Source organism: Pogoniulus pusillus, chromosome Z, assembly GCF_015220805.1.
Source record: "Pogoniulus pusillus isolate bPogPus1 chromosome Z, bPogPus1.pri, whole genome shotgun sequence".
In the NCBI taxonomy this organism is placed as follows: domain Eukaryota; kingdom Metazoa; phylum Chordata; class Aves; order Piciformes; family Lybiidae; genus Pogoniulus; species Pogoniulus pusillus.
In genome coordinates, this window is record NC_087309.1 from 36,063,891 (window position 1) to 36,083,682 (window position 19,792).

Genomic DNA, 19,792 nt, shown 5'->3' on the forward strand with positions numbered 1-19,792 from the left:
CCCATATGATGGCCAGACCCCTTCCACAGGGAGCTCTGCTGCCTCCCTGGAGCCCGGGTCAGGGATGTTACCAGGAGGCTGCCTACTGTAGTGCAGCCCTCTGATTACTATCCCTTATTAGTTATGCAGGCAGGGAATGATGAGATTAATAACAGAGGGCTAAAAGCTATCAAAAGGGACTTTAAGACACTGGGGAAAGCAGTTGAGGGAGCAGGGGCACAGGTAATCTTTTCATCTATACCCTTAGTCACAGGCTGGAATACAGAGAAGAATAGGAAAGCATATTTGATGAACAAGTGGCTCAGAGGTTGCTGCATCCAACATAACTTTGGATTCTTTGATCTTGGGGAACTTCATCTTGCCACAGGTCTGCAATCAGCAGATGGGATACAACTGTCACAGAAGGGGAGAAGGACCCTGGCACATAAGCTGGCTGGGCTTGTTGAGAGGGCTTTAAACTAGAATGGAAGGGGGAGGGGGTTAAACATGACAGCACCAGAGATAAGTCAAAGAGAATTGAGGATGGTAGGCTAGAGCTAGGAGTAAAAGCAGCAGCCCAGCTGAAGTGCATGTACGCTAATGCACGCAGTATGGGTAACAAACAAGAGGAGCTGGAAGCTCTGGTGCTGGAGGGAAATTATGATATTGTTGCCATCACTGAAACGTGGTGGGATGGCTCACATGATTGGAGTGCTGTAATCAATGGCTACAGACTCTTCAGGAGAGACAGGCAAGGGAGAAAGGGTGGGGGAGTGGCTCTGTATATTAGGGATGCTCTGGATGTCATGGAGGTAGAAATCAAGGATGATCAAGTTGAGTCATTATGGGTGAGACTTAAGGCAACGGCCAACAAGGCTGATATCCTGGTTGGAGTCTGTTACAGACCACCCAATCAGGAAGAAGAGGTTGATTTATTACTCTTTAAACAACTGGAGGCTGCCTCAGGATCATCTGCCCTTGTTCTGGTGGGCGACTTTAACCTACCAGACATCTGCTGGGACTTAAACACTGCAGAGAAGCAGCAGTCTAGAAGGTTTCTGCAATGTGTGGAAGACAACTTCCTATCCCAGCTGTTACGTGAGCCTACCAGGGGGGCAGCCCTGCTTGACATGCTGCTCACAAATAGACAGGGGCTGGTAGGGGATGTGGTGGTTGGAGGCTGCCTGGGATCCAGTGACCATGAAATTAGAGAGTTTTCAATGCATGGAGAAACCAGGAGGGGCATCAACAGAACCTCCACGCTGGACTTCCGAAGGGCAGACTTCAGCATATTTAAGTAACTAATTCAGGAAGTTCCTTGGGAAAAAGCCCTTGAAAACAAAGGGGTCCAGGAAGGTTGGACCTACTTCAAGAAAGAACTCCTGAAGGCACAGGAGCAGGCAGTGCCACTGAGCCGGAAGATGAGCCAACAAGGGAGGCAGCCAGGCTGGATGGGCAGGGAGCTGCTGAAGGAAGTAAAGATTAAAAAGAGAGTTACCACCTTTGGAAGAGAGGGGAGGTGTCCCAGGAGAAGTTCAAGGAAGTTGCTAGGTCTTGTAGAGGAAAAATTAGAGAGGCAAAAGCCCACTTAGAGCTTAGGCTGGCCACAGCTGTCAAGGAAAATAAAAAGTGTTTCTTTAAATATATGAATGGCAAGAGAAGGGCCAAGGGCAACCTCCAGTCCTTACTAGATAGAGAGGGGAGCATAGTGACAAAGGATGAGGAAAAGGCAGGGGTGCTTAACACCTTCTTTGCCTCAGTCTTCACTAGTGGGACAGGTTGTCTCCAGGACAGCTGGACTCCTGAAGTGGTGGATGGAGTCAGGGACCAGTACAGTCCCCCTCTGATCCATCAGGAAGCAGTAAGGGACCTGCTGCGTCATTTGGATCCTCACAAGTCCATGGGACCAGATGGGATCCACCCTAGGGTGCTGAGAGAGCTGGCAGCTGAGCTGGCCAAGCCACTCTCCATCATTTATCAGCAGTCCTGGCTCACTGGAGAGGTCCCTGAAGACTGGAAGCTGGCCAATGTGATACCCATTCACAAGAAGGGTAGTAAGGAGGAGCCAGAAAACTACAGAGCTGTCAGCCTGACCTCAGTGCCAGGCAAGGTCATGGAACAGGTCATCTTGGGTGCCATCACAAAGCACCTACAGGATGGCCAAGGGATCAGGCCCAGCCAGCATGGGTTTAGGAAGGGCAGGTCCTGCCTCACCAACCTGATCTCCTTTTATGATCAGGTTACCTGCCTGGTGAATGTGGGGAAGGCTGTGGATGTAGTCTACCTGGACATCAGCAAAGCCTTTGACACTGTCTGCCACAAGAAGCTCCTGGCCAAGCTGGCAGCTCATGGTTTGGACAGATTCACTCTGATATGGGTCAAGAACTGGCTGGATGGCAGAGCTCAGAGAGTGGTGGTGAATGGTCACTAGTGGTGTTCCCCAAGGATCAGTGCTGGGCCCAGTCCTGTTCAATATCTTTATTGATGATCTGGACGAGGGCATTGAGTCCAGCATCAGTAAGTTTGCAGATGACACCAAGCTGGGAGCAGGTGTTGATCTGTTGGCAGGTAGGAGAGCCCTGCAGAGGGACCTGGACAGGCTGGATGGGTGGGCAGAGGCCAATGGGATGACATTTAACAAGGCCAAGTGCAGGGTTCTGCACTTTGGCCACAACAACCCCAAGCAGCGCTACAGGCTGGGGACTGAGTGGCTGGAGAGCAGCCAGAAGGAAAGGGACCTGGGGGTACTGATAGATAGTAAGCTGAAGATGAGGCAGCAGTGTGCCCAGGTGGCCAAGAGAGCCAATGGCATCCTGGCCTGCATCAGGAACAGTGTGGCCAGTAGGACAAGGGAGGTTATTCTTCCCCTGTACTCAGCATTGGTCAGGCCACATCTTGAGTACTGTGTCCTGTTCTGGGCTCCTCAATTCAAGAAGGAGGTTGAGGTGCTGGAACATGTCCAGAGAAGGGCAACAAAGCTGGTGAGGGGCCTGGAGCACAAATCCTATGAGGAGAGGTTGAGGGAGCTGGGGTTGTTTAGCCTGGAGAAGAGGAGGCTCAGGGGTGATCTTATTACTGTCTACAACTACCTGAAGGGGCATTGTAGCCAGGTGGGGGTGGCCTCTTCTCCCAGGTAACCAGCAATAGAACAAGGGGACACAGGCTCAAGTTGTGCCAGGGTAGGTATAGGCTGGATATTAGGAGGAAGTTCTTCACAGAGAGAGTGATTTGCCATTGGAATGGGCTGCCCAGGGAGGTGGTGGAGGCACCGTCCCTGGGGGTCTTCAAGAAAAGACTGGATGAGGCACTTGGTGCCATGGTCTAGTTGATTGGATAGGGCAGGGTGATAGGTTGGACTGGATGATCTTGGAGGTCTCTTCCAACCTGGTTGATTCTACGATTCTATGATTATTTAATTACACTCTTACTAGGATAAGTATCCAAAATCTTATATAAGCCTTGCCTGCCTTTAGCACTAGACCTGAAACACCAGTAGTCCTTCAGGCAAACCCTGCAGAACTTCATGAGACAAAGGCATGAAGGCTTTGGTTCAGGCATGTGGACACCCAACTTTCAGTAGTGTCTTCATCCTCTGATACCCAAACTCCTTTTCAAACCTCTTTGCGTCCATTCCACAAACATATAGCAGAACTGTATGATGACATACTCCAAAACATGCCAGGTAAATGAAAGAACAAAACAGGCTGCTGAAATTCACCTGCAAACTAGCCTTGGTTGGTTGGTGCAAAATACCTAGGTACAATGCAGGTTTTTCTATCTGAAAGCAACAATACATTCCTCTGGAAAGATGTCTGATGAATAAATGGAAAAGCTGATATAAGAAAGACAAGAATAATAAATATATCTCTTTTACAATGTATTGACTATAAAATTCTATGTAATAACTTTATCAAGGTAAGCACTTGAGAGTTTTGGTCCATTGCAGCATTTTTATCCCACGGAATTTGATATTTACATAGCACAGATTGTTCTTCTCTATTTTGTAGATGCAACAGTGGGTTTTTTTCCCTGCCATACTTTAGAATTTCTACTTTCTGAGTCCATTTCCTTGTAACTGCTCAAGTTAGATTAGCTCTATTCACGTACACCAAATAAACATATGCATAATAAAAAAAGTAATTGTGGCTCAAAGTTAAGTATTGGAAAGATACACTATAGACATCAAAGAATCACAGAGCTTTAGGGGTTGGAAGGGACCTCTGGAGATCACTGAGTCCAACCTCCCTGCCAAGCAGGATCTCCTAGGGTAGTACACACAGGAATGCATCCAGGTGGGTTTTGAAATCTCCAGAGAAGGAGACTCCACAACCTCCCTGGGCAGCCTGTTCCAGTGCTCCGTCATCCTCACTGTAAAGAAGTTTCTCCTCACATTCAGGTGAAACCTTCTATCTTCCAATTTGTAGCTGTTGCTCCTTATCTACTGCTGCTGACCAGTGAAAAGAGATTGGATCCACCCACTTGACACGCAGCTCTCAGATATTTGTATACATTGATAAGATGTAAATAAGCAAGGAAAAGTAAGGTGAGAAATACTTGTTTTACAGGTTTAATCTAAGTCATGTGAGAGAATATCTTTCCCAACATTCATTAGATAAAATAATCAGGACAAGTAGTGTTACAGGTGAATATTGTATTGAACTTGGTCTAGTTGAGGATGTGCCTTCTGTCTGCAGGAGGGGGGGGGTTTGAATTAGATGACCTTCAGAGGTCCCTTCCAACCCAGACCATTCTATGAATATTGTCATAACAACTGCATGCCTTCTATGAATGGGTAAAAGATACACCTCCAATACAGGTAATGCTGAATTATGTTATGACTGTGGGTAGCACAAGTTGCCATCCTGAAGTTGTGACAAAATTCAGTCTAAAGAAAAGAGAGATGGGAAGATATTTATCATTTTTAACTTCAAGACAATACTGTTCATAACAAGACATTCAGAAAAACTAGGTAAAATATCTTTCTCCAAATTACAAAGATATGTAAGTGTTACATGGGCAAAGACATCCACTACCTATATCCTTCCTATATCACCATTCCATGAAGTTAAATGAATTTGTTTTTCATTTCAAGTGTATGTGAGTTTATAAAGCACAAAATCATATTTATGTAGAAAATGTTTCTCAGAAATGCTTTGCTAATCATTTTCAAAACATCTTCCTTCCTGTCCTTTTTTTATCTTTTTAACCTTAAAAAATGAATCACAACCCAAAACTGTGTTACAACTTAGTGTCTGCTAATCCTTCACTATACTAATTTGCCTCTATATTAGAATAAAGTTTCTTACCTCTTACCTCAGTCTATTTCAGGTTGCTTCAGGCTGCAGTGCAAGTTATGCTTGCTGTCTGTATGCAGCACTGCTGTGAGAATAATGTGCTGTACACTCCTGATGTAGCTATTTCATAAGGTCAGCTCCCCCATCTGAGTTCAGTGGCATGGCTAAGGCACAAAAAGTTAAGCATAAGCATTCAGTCCTCCCAGCAGGTAAACATGAGTGCAGGGACAGGGAAGCAAATCCATGCAGAACCCCACTCTGAGTCACTGTGGGCCCCAAAGCATTCACAGGACAGGGGCCTTTAAAAGCAATTGAAACACAAACTATTGCAGCTCTGCTTACACATCACTTCACTAAAACAACAACAAAAGAAGCTGTTTTTTTTCCATTTTTACTCAATTTTCCAGTACTGTCCCTGCAAATCATAACAAATCAAAATGATTATTTTCTTTATCGTCTGTCATTCAAAATGGGAAACAGCCATACATACATACATATATCTATATATATACACATATATACATACATAAACATATATGTAAATATATATATAAAAAAGTAATGTATTTCATAAATATAAGTATCTTATATATGTGTGTATTTTATATGTGTGTATGTATATCACAGAATCACAGAATTAATCAGGTTGGAAAATACCTTTGAGATCATCAAGTCCAATCTATACATATATGTATACCTTATATTTATATATATACATGTATTTTATACTTTCAAATAAAGACCCATTCAACAGGAGCACCCCAAACTAACTGACACTTTGCGAAACAGGTAAGTGCAGATTAAACACAGACACTATTTTTGTCATGTTTTTATGTTCATCCTTCTCAGATAAACCCCTATCAATATATCAGTTGATTCAGAGCACTTTCTGACTTCAGTTCTCACAAGCAACACCCTGCTCCTTAAAACAGTTGTCTCACTGGAGTCAATGCTTCTTCAGGATGAGCCATGATGGGGTTTCACTTGTGCAAGGGCTATCCATAGTGATGCACAGATGTGACTAAAATTCTCGTTGTAAGAGAAATTCAACAAATAAGACCACTGTGCTGCAATTCTAGTGTTTAATATTATGCATGTGAATCATCTAACTGCCCTGAAGGGGATTCTTGCATGCATAAGTATTTGCAAAATGGGGAATGACACACTTTTGATGTACAAAAAGGAATAGAATTAAGTTTATGTCTCAATTTCTTATGACTGTTTGGGGATCTTTTTCCCACTGATTCACATTATGTTATTTCTAGTCTTCTGGATGATGACTGAAACTGTGTAACAAAGACAACAGAGCCGATTTGAGCTTATTCTTGACATCAAAGTTAAAAGAGAAGGAAATTGAGAGCAGTCAATACACTGGCATATTTACATGATGTTGCGGAGTGGTATTCTCCCACCTACGCCAATTGTGGTGGAGGGAAGAAATTAATCGGTGCAAGATAATATCCTATAAAAATGTATATTTATTAACTTCAATATTTTGAACTCTTGCCACCCTCAACCACTATATATTAATATTAAAAGGATCTACACAGTCATAAAGACATTGTAGGATTAACACCAAACCATAACTTATTAATAACTAACAAACAGTTCAAACTATAAACAGAGAGAGGATTTTCCCTGCGGCTTAATGCCACTTGGGGTCTATGTGCTATTTGCCCAGCAAGTGGGCAGAATGCTCTTTCTGCTCTATGGCAGGAGGCAATAGAAATTACAGAGGCATTAAAGCATTTGCTTACAAATTCTGATTAATTATCAATCACCCTCTGGGGCTACGTCACAGCCTATTACTACTAATGTCCAAACTTCAGGGGAGTCTTTGCCTGTGGATTTTGGGGCTGGAATCCTCCTGGCTTCAGGGGAAAGGAGAATCTTCCCAGTTTCTGGGTCTCTGACCTTGTTCTCCTGGCAAAGGATGCAATCTCTGCCCTTGCCTCCTGGCTGCTTCTGGATGCTCTGTCCAGGGACTGGCAAGCAGGACCTCAGATGCAGAAGGAGTACGGTGCCATCCAGTCTGAGCACGGTCTCACGCTGGCTAGCAGGGTGATCACATGCAGGCAAGTGGGGTCTGCTCCTGGTTAACTCAGTGGCAGTGGTGTGCTTACCAGGCAATGATAAGGCAGCAGGCATACAATAGGGTGCACAGCTGCACTGGAGTCTGAGCTCCACATATATACAGGCAGGCTTAAGCAAGCTCTGCAAGTGAGTATGCAGGCAGGCAAGCAATGCAGGGGAGTAAGCAAGTGAGCGAGTGAGCTGGCTGTTTACCTGTGTGTCCCCATTTATTAAATGTGGGCCAGGATTAATGGCCCCTTGGACTCTAGAATGACCGATCAGGTTTTGGCAGTCAGCCAAACAATACCATAATAGGCAAAAGCCACAGGCCTGGACTTTCTAAATGTGGTAAACACACAGGATTAGCACCCAGCAAGCATGAGCTGGGTGCATGGGCTTACACAAACATGTTTACAACCACATTGTACAACCTGGACCCTGGGCAGGCCAGACTTCATGGCACCAGGACTTTGTGCCCCTTTTATCCATTTAATGTGTTTACATCTGGTTTGGGCAGAAAACCATGTACAGGCAGGGCAAAGCATAAATAAGCCTGTTTTCGGACCTACAGGCCCTCCACAACATATGATTAAGCCATTTCAGAGCTGATCTTCTATATGTTTATATGCATAAGTGTAATGTGTGTATGAATGCATGTTCATATATGTACTTGTTAGCTGAGTATATGCTAGGCTGGAAAACACTAGAATTTGTTGTGAAAATGAGAGAATGATGCATACAAAAAAGACCTGTGTCCACTTACTGGTAACATTTAAGAGATTTCTTACTTTCTATGACATGCAGATGTGATTCTTCTGCTATCTAGCAAATGAAGAAAATTTTCTATTTTTTTTTCTTTGGAATATGAAAATCAATTTATTGAAATGTTAAATTCTTGTTACAGCTTCTAACTTCTGAAAACACAGTCCAGTCAAAATCAATGTTTTCCAATGGCTTGCCAGGTTTCTTGAATTAACTCTTTGTAAAGTTTCTTGAGTAAATGTGAAACAATTTTTTAAACTTTATTATGTCACTTTCATTAACATTTTTTTCTACAAGTACCATGTAACACACCCTAACAAGACAGAGATGATAATTGAGCTGGAACTGCAGCTATCAGAAATGCAAGCTTGTAATTTTTGAGTTTGATTTAAAAAAGAAAATAAAATTTTGTCTTTCATACCAAAGGAAATAACTTTCCTATGACAATGAAGACATTAAACCTGCCCTGTCCAGGATGCTTAGCAAGGGGCACTCCAATACCAGCCAAGTTTAAGAAAGTTACATGACTTATATCTCCATCCAGAAGGTGAAAGCTCCTTCAGCATCGTCCTGTATGTCAACACTCTGCTGCTACTGCAGACGCTGAGACTCCTATGGAGCTTGGTTTTGCTCTGACAGTAGCCTCAGGCCCTTGCTGAGCTTTCCATTTCCAATTCATGATTCCACAGCCTTTCAACAGCCTGGGTCCTGGTGAACCCTCTTACCCAGGAGATCCAGCTGTCACCACCATGCTTCCTCTTCCACAACACCAGCTCAAAAATCATCCCACTTGTAAACACTGCTATGGCACATCCTGAGTTTATCAACCCTCTGCATAGCTCCTTTATGCATGGGCACAACCAAATCCCCCACTGCAAGCCAATTATTAACCTCTAGGATGTGATACAAAGCATGGTCCTGAACTAGGCCTTCCTAAGTGGTGCTCATGGGTGTTTATGATGTGGCAATTATCCCACCTGCCACCACTACAATGTGCTGTGGGCAACAGCTGTGTGATTAGATCCTTTCCCAGCACAGAAGTCACACACGAGTACTGCTTGTTTTAACAACACAACCCCTTTCAGCAATTCTATCGTGCTATCAGCACTGATTCTTCTTTTAAATAATATTGTCCATCCTCCCAGTTTCTCTGTTAAATTATCCCTCCCTTTCATTCCAAATTCTGAAAATGGATTTCCAAATCCTAATGCAAATAGTACCTTCAAGCACCTGCACCACCTTCTGCAGCTTTACTTGCCTGCTTACTCTGAAACTGCAGGAAAAGTGTAGTGGTTTTGGAGTTACCTGCTCCCCCACACAATGAAATTCACCCAGACTAGACTCAAATGGCTGGAAGTTAAGTAATGATGCTTAGCACAATATACAGGCAGATATTTACAATATATTACAGATATTTACAGCTATATACAGCAGTATACAAGTTAAAAGTAATTCAAAAACATAATACCCCTCTCAACAATCAGTGTGCCCAGGAGGGGCTCCCAACCACTCTTCCACCTTTTCATGCCCCCCTCCCTTATCTCAGAGTCTGCCTTACGTGCAAGATGAGTTGGAAGAATTGGTAAGGAGGTTAGAACCAACATGATTAGTTGAGTTATGTGCGGAGTCAAGCAGATGCAGTTAATAAGGCAGAAGCCAGAGAGAAACATTGCCTTATCTATGTTTGTGTCCCAGTTTTTATGCATCTCAACAAACCTATGAGTGAAGTAGACATCATCACTGTTTTCTTTTCACACCTGTGATGGTTTGGGTGTTTGCCACCCCCCCACATTTTGTAAAATCACCCAGACTAGACTCAGCCAACTCTGGAAATTTTGAATGAAGCTATTTATTTACAGCTAGCACAATATACAAGCAGATATTTACAGTATATACAGTTATATACAGAAATATACAAAGTAAAAGGTAATACAGAAACACAACTCCCCTCCCAGAAACCTGAGTCCCCAGGAGGGGCTCTCAACTACCCCTTCACCTTCCCCCTACCTCTCTCAACCTTACCCCAGTCCTAAGGAAGAATGAAGGTTTGGCCAGGGGGTTAGGAAGCAAAATGCATTAGAAAAGAAACAGCAGAGAGGGGTGAGGTTAGAGATGCAGCTCAGCCAGCTCCCCAACAGAAGTGAGGGGTTATCTGTGTTTTTATTTCTTGTTCTTACACATCTCAGCAAGCCTATGAGGGCAGTAGACATCACCATTGTTTTCCTTTCACAGCCTGTAATCTAGTTCTTCTCACCAAAACATTCTAGCTGGCTTCAAACTAGCACAACACCCGATAATCTAATTTCTCTCATTAAAATATTCCAATTAATTTCACACCAGTACAAAAAATTAAAATTAAAGCCCCTGAAAAAGAAGTCACAACTTTTTTTTTTTAAACTATTATTTCTACAGGAAAATAAACAGTCACATAACATGAAGCAAGTGATGTAAGGGTTGGGGGGGGTGAACAAACAAGCATTAATGTATTAATGCTCAAATATCTGGTTACTGCACGTTCTGTGCACTTCCATTTATTTCAGCAGCAAGAATGAATGCTTACCACTTCTGAAATGATGGCAGTGGACAAGAACTTTGAGTAAGATTTTTCAAGGCAGTTTGATGGAAGGGAAAAAAAAAAAGAATAAAAGCTGTGTTATCTTTGGCTTCCCACAGAATATCACCAAATTGTGGTCTTGAGAAGTATTACATCTTTTCTGTGTAGGATGGAAGATACTAAAAAAAAACTCATCAGCTGTGTATTCTCTACCACAAAACTTCAGTAGCAAAATATTGCCAAATTGGAAATAAGATTAAAATAAAGGACTGCATGGGAGAAATTTTATAACACACTCATCAGCTCCTGTAAAAGCACAGATGTTACAAAGGACACCTGTATCCAAAAGTAAAAGTTGTAGCCACTAGAGCAGGAAAAGAGTTGTTCAGTGATACCAGGATGCGTACTTATCTGTAGTCAGAGAGCTCATATCTCATAAACTAAGTAAAGCTGGGCCATGTCAGTGACTGAAATAATACTGAGGTGACACTAGAAGTTGTTTCTATGAACCAGCAGCTGGCATGTTTCCACATAAGTCAGTATTAAATTAAACATTCAAGTGAGCAGTCAGTTGCAATACTTTGCCAAAAAAAAAAAAAAAAAAAAAAAAAAAAAAAGTCTTTGCTGAGGAGAAAATTGAGATCCTATCACTCTATTGATTAAATATTTAGAGAGAGTATGAAAATCACCACATAGTACAAGCATATATAGTTGTCTGCCCAGTACTTATGCAAATAATAAGCTTAAAATTAATATTTTGGCCTTATAAAAAATATGTTTTAAGTCACATAAATTTTACCACCACAAAGTCCACTGAAAAAGCTGAGCTGGATTTTGTGACCGTTCGAAGGATTCCACAGCTGAAATTGGGCCCTACACTGGTTTCCTTACTAGTCTGAATCATCTTTGGAGAAGGTGAAAAACAATCAATGTTCAATTAGATAATGTAAAAAAATAGTCCTTTCTGTGGTGTAATGCAGCAGTCTGGAGGGGCACAAATGTGCAGTGATTGATGATGAAGGATCTGAACTCTGGATAAACACATTCCCATGAGAAGTGGTGACTGGATGTAGCTGAGCAATAGGTGAAGAAACACAACCAGAAATGTACATTAAGAAAATAAAAAGATGTGGTCATTATCTGGCAGTGTAATTGGGAATGCAGAGTGTGTGTGCATGGGATTTTGTGGCTATGCTTCACATTGTTCAAAGAAATAATATGTTTAAAAAAAAAGTATGAGTGATTTGAGAGAAAGGAAGGACCAGAATCTAAACGCCTTAGTTAAGAGAAGAAAGATTACAAAAGCACTAAGGTAGCTAGGAACTGCACTAAAAGAGGTTTCTTTATTCCATATAAAGATACCATCACTTCTGAAATAAGTTCATAGAGGAAAATCATATATATGTGTGACATGAATTTTCTTAAGGCTAAAAGAGAAAGAGAAGTAACAAAGATGCTTAGGTGTGTTATTTTACTCAAATCACTTTCAAATAATCAAGATTTTATTGGAGGATTTGTTGGATTTATGAGTGGGTGCATTTGGAAAAAAAAAGTCAAAGAACAAAGGTATTTGTGCTAGTTTGAAGCTAGCTAGAATGTTTTGGTGAGAAGAACTAGATTACAGGCTGTGAAAGGAAAACAATGGTGATGCCTACTTCCCTTACAGTCTTGCTAAGGAATATGGGAACAAGAAATGAAAACATTAGATAACACTCTCGCCATTTTCTCTCACTCTTGCTTGGGCTGCTGGCTGAGCAACATCTCACTCCCTAACCTCACCTTCCATTTGGCCTAACCCACTTTGCTTTTTCTTAACCTCTGGCCAAGCCTCAATTATTCCTTGGGACTGGGGTAAGGTAGAGAGGGGTAGGGGGAAGGTGGAAGGGTGGTTGAGAGCCCCTCCTGGGGACTCAGGTTTCTGGGAGGGGAGTTGTGTTTCTGTATTACCTTTTACTTTGTATATTTCTGTATATAACTGTATATACTGTAAATATCTGCTTGTATATTGTGCTAGCTGTAAATAAATAGCTTCATTCAAAATTTCCAGAGTTGGCTGAGTCTAGTCTGGGTGATTTTATAAAGTGTGGGGGGGCGGGGAACACCCAAACCATCACAGTATTAAAAGTAATGAAATAATATTTTTTTTAAATTCACTTTTTTCATTTAACAAAATCATTTTTTATATATATTTATTAACACTTATGTTGTAGTATAAAAGACACTGGAGAATTCTGGTATACAAATAACTGTTAAATAAATTGTTTTCTCCTCTGATAATAGAGGACACTTTTGCCAAACTGTTAAGTGCTGATAATTTAAAGATGCTGCTCCTAGGTTGCAGGAGACAATAGAGAGCTTAGGACTCTGTCCGGAGATAATACAGGCCTGAGGCAAAGAGTAGGAGAAAATTTAGATATCAGTGAAGCAAATAAATATCTTCTGGTAAAACTGAGAGGTACTTATGTCAGATCAAATAAAGAATAAAACCAAGACAATTCCCAAAGGAGCTGCAGAAGGTAATAAAAGATAGCAACAGAACTAGAACTAACACCAGGAAAATATGGTCTTCCCAGATTTCTTTCCATGCAAGATCAAAAAGAGAATGGAAAATAGGTGGGGTTTGGGTTGTTTTGTTTCTTCATAAATCAATCAAAATGTCTCTTGAACAAACTTCTCCCCTTGTCATTCATCCAGCCCACAATCACTGGATGCTCCACTTCTTCTACCTTACTTTCTTCAACCTTTCAGAGCTAAGCAGACTCACTTTCAGATTTAGTATGCATGTCAGCCTGAAAACTCTTGATGGTGCTTCCAACGAAGGTATATATATGTATACACACACAGAGAGAGATATATACTCACCTAGAAAACAACTTTGACAGGGCTGATAAAAAGGCAACCATAACACTTGAGAAAATAACTGCTAATTTGCAGATACAGTTCAACACCTAGCCCAGACTCATTGCAAACACTTCTGTATTTCACATCAAACACATTAGTCATTACTAGGCTTCAGTGGCCTAAACCATTCTTTGCACCTTTTTTTCCCCATATACTGGGGAATTCCTGACATTTCCTCCACTCAAAACAAAATCTGAGGTCTCTTTTTTTTCTCTAATTGGTTTCTATTTATTATTTCTATTTATTAATTTTCTTGAAGCTCAAGCTACATTTGATGCTATTGAAAACAATGGATTTATTTGGCTTACTAACAACATTGGTTTTCTACTAACTTATTTCTTTGTTAAATTAAGAATTGTACAGCCAGAGCAAACATATCCTTTTCCCAGAGAAGTTTATCTTTACTGCAATCTCAACACAAGTGTGAGAACAGGATAAAATGAGAGGAGAGATACAATCCTTACGGTAAAAAGTAAAGAACTGCAGCTATTTAGCAAAAGCAAGTTTAAGTTAGAGCTGTCTATTTCCATATTCATAACAAGTAAAATAAATATACCTCTAAACATTCAGAAAGATCACCCATCTTGATTTAATTTTGATACCACCCTGGTGGTTTGGGTGTTCCCCAGCCACTCACACTTTATAAAATCACCCAGACTAGACTCAGCCAACTCTGGAAATTGAATGAAGCTATTTATTTACAGCTAGCACAATATACAAGCAGATATTTACAGTATATACAGTTATATCCAGAAATATACAAGTTAAAAGGTAATACAGAAACACAACTCCCCTCCCAGAAACCTGAGTCCCCAGGAGGGGCTCTCAACCACCCTTCCACCTTTTCCCACCCCTCTACCTTACCCCAGACATTGCCTTGTGACCCAAGGAAGAATGGAGGGTCGACCAGGGGGCTTAGGAAGCAAGTGAATTAATCAGAGAGATGGAGGGTGAGGTTAGAGAGAAATGCAGCCCAGATCTCAGGCAGTGCCCAAATGCCTTATCTAGGTTTATACTCTTGTTCTTATACATCTCAGCAAACCTGTGAGGGAAGTAGACATCACCATTGTTTCTCTTTCACAGCCTGTGATCTAATCTTTCTCACCAAAACATTCTAGCTACTTTCAAACTAGCATGACCACAAACTGGAGTTTAGCCAGAGCTCCTGCTGAGTGAGGAGAAAAGTGGGTGTTTCATAATTCAGTTCACAGAGGATGCTGGGTGCAAATTGAAAGTAAGAGACAAAATTGCTCAGACGAGGAGGGGAGCAGGCAGCCAGGGCACCAAGGGTAACATCATTAGCAGAAAAGGGAGGGCAGAGGCAGGTCAAATGTCTATGTCAGATAAGGTAGGACAATGTTATAGAGAGGTTTGTATACAAAAGCAAATGGCTTGAATTTAACTGGTAGATGCTGAATCTGAAAGATATTCACAGATGCCCAGCATCTTGCAGAATCATATCTGAAGACTAAATTTTCTTTCAGTAAGACATTGTGCATTAATAATGATTGCAGAATTAGGTTCCAAGTGGTGGGGAATGTATCTGGAAAGATGATATGGTGTGATTGTCAGATCATTATTGTTAAATAGAAGTACCTGAATGAAATGAAGAAAAGGAAAATGTAGGGTGAACAAAAGGGAAATGCTTTTAATGGTGAATTCTATTAGATTGTTGAAAAGTTTCCCAGGGGATGTAGTGGAGTCCTGTTCTTTGCTAGACAAAACACTAAATACACTCTAAGAAACAATCCTACATTGACACAGAAAAGCATTAGATAACTTATTTCTGTGAAACTGAATAGACACAGCAGTAAGAAACTACTACTATTATTTTAGCCAAATCTTACTCCATTAATGTTGGTGTGACCTGAGACATAGGTGAGCCTGCTACCTTTGCAGAAGTGAAAGTACCATAAATGCTAATACTGACACTTTTGCAAACAGATATTCATGCAGGTGTCCAGAACAAACTACAGATCTATTTTGAAAACTTCTAGACTTGAGGTAAGAAGCAACAGGTTGCAGTGTGTGTATGATAACATAACATGGTATCAAGACAATATCTCACACCATGTAACACATATTGAATTGGCATATAAGGCATTTGAAAGAAAGCACACCAAAAAAAAGCCTGAGAGCAATTCACTGCACTAACTTTTTCTTGTGCAAAATATGGCATAGAGTCCTTCATCTGGGGAGGAATAACCTCTGCACCAGCACAGGGTAGCAGCTGACCTGCTGGAAAGCAGCTCTGTGGAGAAGGGACTGGGAGTGCTGTTGGACAAGTTCACCATGAGCCAGCAATGTGCTCTCATGGCCAAGAAGGGCAAATGACTCCTGCAGTACATTAAGAAGAGTGTGGGCAGCATGTTAAGAGAGGTTGTTCTCCTTTTCTTCTCTGCCTTAGTGAAGCCACATTTGAGGTAGTGTGTCCAGTTCCGGGCTTCCTAGTACAAGAGGGACAAGGAATCACAGAATCAACCAGGTTGGAAGACATCTCCAAGATCATCCAGTCCAACCTAGCACCCAGCCCTAGCCAGTCAACTAGACCATGGCACTAAGTGCCTCATCCAGGCTTTTCTTGAACACCTCCAGGGATGGTGACTCCACCACCTCCCTGGGCAGCCCATTCCAATGGCAAATCACTCTCTCTGGGAAGAACTTCCTCCTGACATCCAGCCTAAACTTCTCCCAGCAAAACTTGGGGATGTGTCACCTTGTTCTCTTGCTGCTTGCCTGGCAGAAGAGACCAACCCCACCTGGCTACAACCTCCCTTCGGGTAATTGTAGACAGCAATGAGGTCACCCCCGAGCCTCCTCTTCTCCAGGCTGCACACCCCCAGCTCCCTCAGCCTCTCCTCATAGGGTTTGTGTTCCAGGCCCCTCACCAGCTTTGTTGCCTTTCTCTGGACACATTCCAGCACCTCAAAATTTCTCTTGAATTGAGGGGCCCAGAACTGGACACAGTTGCCAATTCCATTTTGTTCCTTTTATATCCTTCCAGAAGGAACTATTGGAGTTCAACTCGGGGAGTTACTGTAGAGTCAAAAGGATGGTTATGGGCCTGAATATCTATCTTATGAGAAAATGCTGAGATACCTGGGGCTGTTTAGCCTAAAGAAGAGCAGACTGAGAGGGGATCTTCTCAATGGTGATAAATAGCTAAAGGGTGGAGGTCATGAGGATGATGTTAGACTCTTCTCAGTGATGCCCAGTTATAAGACAGGGGACAATAGGTACAAACTAGAACCCAGGAGGTTTCACTTGAACTTAAGGAAAAACTTCTTTACTGTGAAGGTGACAGAAGACTGGAAGAGGCTGTCCAGAGAGGTTGTGGAGTCTCCGTCTCTGGAGAGATACAAAACCAGCCTGCATGTGTTCCTTTGCAACCTGATCTAGGCAAATCTACTCTATCAGGGGCCTAGAGGTCACATCCAACCCCTACCATTCTGTGATCCAATGATTTGACATTGATAGTGACCTTGAAGAATAATCCCTAATAAAACACCAATCTGATCATTATTAAATTGGTTGTTTTAGGTTTTTTTTACTTGAGTGCTTTCTGTGTAATTTTGAAAGCTATTTTCTCAGAAAATACAAGGGAAACAATTTTGTAAAATATTTGTGTGCTACTTAATGTCAACTAGAGGAGTCAATCGTGTGACACAACATGAAGCATCAGAAAGAAGTCTTGATGTAAAGTCCAGGAACTGAAATGATGTTATGTCTGGATCTGCCCACTCATGACCAGAAGCCTCAAAGTGAAGAGTAAAAAGTGTGAAAAAGCAGCACTGCCAAGCTGCATTTCATTACTGTCACTGTTCTGATCTGTAAATTTTGTGCTATGCCTTCCATCCTCCAAAAATAAAAACCTACAATATCACAAGGAGTAAAGAAGTGGCTACACAGAACTATTATCACCCTGTTCTTCAGTGTCAGGTTTTTATTTTGATAACACTCTTCCCTAGAAGAAGTAAGGAAAGTGAACTAAAACTCATTTAGTCTTATCCCTGCTCTCAAAACGACAAGGGCAGGAGCAGAGAAGGGTTATGATCAATAGTCAGGACTAAACATGTCACACACTGTAAGGGCTTGATTGCTATTACAGCTGGAAACCTTCACAACGACACTGCACGTGCTATTCATCCCAAGCCAGTCTTTTGAGGTGATGCTTGCACATCTTTCTCCAAAAATACCATGAAGATCATGTCAGGGAACTTCCCTGGACAGGGCTGCAGCTATCTTCATCATGTAGCCCTGCACTGTGTTGTGCATCTGAAAACTGTAGCTGATAAATTGTATTGAACACTACAAACTCAGCTCTCTTCCAGAGTCCTTGAAGTTAATTTTCAACACACACTTTTTATTAGAAGTTTTCAGAGAGCATTGCAGAGTTCTCCTGATTTGCTGTATTTGATTAAACAAGCATTATTATCCACCCTCTCTGGTGTTATGTCTATATTCTGCATAGTGGCATAGGAACAGGGGGAAATATCACTTAAAACAGAAGCCAAGCCCAGACTATTTTTTAATATACTAATTTTCTTATTGTTGATATCTTCATTGAAGACATTATTCACGACTCAAATACAAAGACCTCTGTAGGGAAAAAATATGAGAGAATCATGCTTTCAGTTTTAGTTTCTGAGTTCCTTTTTTCCTGGAATCCTATATTTTTTTATTATTATTATTATTATTTAAAAATATATATCTACATGTTTAAATACATTTTTGTTTCTAAGAAGAGATGTCTGATCCCAATGCATGTAGGAAAACTAAAGACCAGAAACTGTGCAAAAGCAGTTGAAAGAATGGAGTATTCTAGTATAAGACCCATTACTGTGTCCCTCCATGTCTCACTCTTTAAGGGAAAATGCCTCAGTACATCTTGCATTTGAGAAAAATTATGTTGCAGACTCCTTAGCTTATCCTGGGTCTGAGTGGCTGGAGAGCAGTCAGGAGGAAAGGGACCTGGGGGTACTGATAGATAGTAGGCTGAAGATGAGCCAGCAGTGTGCCCAGGTGGCCAAGAGAGCCAATGGCATCCAGGCCTGCATCAGGAACAGTGTGGCCAGTAGGACAAGGGAGGTTATTCTTCTCCTGTACTCAGCACTGGTCAGGCCACACCTTGAGTGCTGTGTCCAGTTCTGGGCCCCTCAATTCAAGAAAGATGTTGAGGTGCTGGAACATATCCAGAGAAGGGCAACAAAGCTGGTGAGGGGCCTGGAACACAAACCCTCTGAGGAGAGGCTGAGGGAGCTGGGGTTGTTTAGCCTGGAGAAGAGGAGGCTCAGGGGTGATCTTATTACTGTCTACAACTACCTGAAGGAGCATTGTAGCCAGGTGGGGGGTGGCCTCTTCTCCCAGGCAACCAGCAACAGAACAAGGGGACACAGTCTCAAGTTGTGCCAGGGTAGGTATAGGCTGGATATTAGGGGGAAGTTCTTCCCAGAGAGAGTGATTGGCATTGGAATGGGCTACCTGGGGAGGTGGTGGAGGCACCGTCCCTGGAGGTGTTCAAGAAAAGACTGGATGAGGCACTTAGTGCCATGGTCTAGTTGATTGGATAGGGATGGGGGATAGGTTAGACTGGATGATCTTGGAGGTCTCTTCCAACCTGGTTGATTCTATGATTCTATGACCCAGCTTCTGTGGCTTAAAAACATTTCTGAAACTCTTCCTCCACCCTTTTGACGTCGAGCAAACACTGTCCTCAGACATTTAAATCAAAATGAAATTTACTATTCTGATCAAGAAAAGATGGTAAATATAGGTAATAAGGAGTTAACAGGGATTTGGGTTTTTTATGTTATGGACATTTTACTTTTTTTTTTTCCTATTACATGATAGAAGATAGAAAAGACAAAAAAAAAAAAATATTACAACATTCCATCAAAACATTGGCTCAATGCCAATGCAGGATTTTGGGACTCTAAAGAAAGGATCTGGTTCAGATTATGGTTATGATTTCTTGTGCTCACACACTGTATGTATTTGACCATCTGCTGGGCCACAGGTCTAAGATCCTCAGCAAACACTTTCAGAGAGAGGCACTTCCTGTGTTATCAGAAAAAACTTAGATCTTTTCATTCTTTTCTGTTATTTAGTGTTTAGGGATGAAAGTGTTTGTTGTATAATGAATGGCAAATGCATAGTAACAAAAATAGTGTTTCTTGGATCTTAAACTGAGTCCAGGTTATCCTAAGACGTGGCTTCAGAATCTAAGTCT

General features: G+C 41.7%; 1 long non-coding RNA gene across 11 annotated transcripts in view; it reads right to left on the minus strand.

The window, feature by feature from the left end:
- The window catches only part of LOC135173436 (uncharacterized), a 212,312-nt gene that overhangs the window by 134,283 nt on the left and 58,237 nt on the right, over positions 1 to 19,792 (minus strand). For 2 of the 11 annotated variants that reach the window (XR_010301328.1, XR_010301330.1), the window contains exon 2: positions 5,293 to 5,437. The exons of the other annotated variants lie outside the window; for them this stretch is intronic. This is a non-coding gene — a long non-coding RNA (uncharacterized LOC135173436). The remainder of the gene's footprint in view (positions 1 to 5,292; positions 5,438 to 19,792) is intronic. 11 annotated transcript variants of the gene reach the window in all.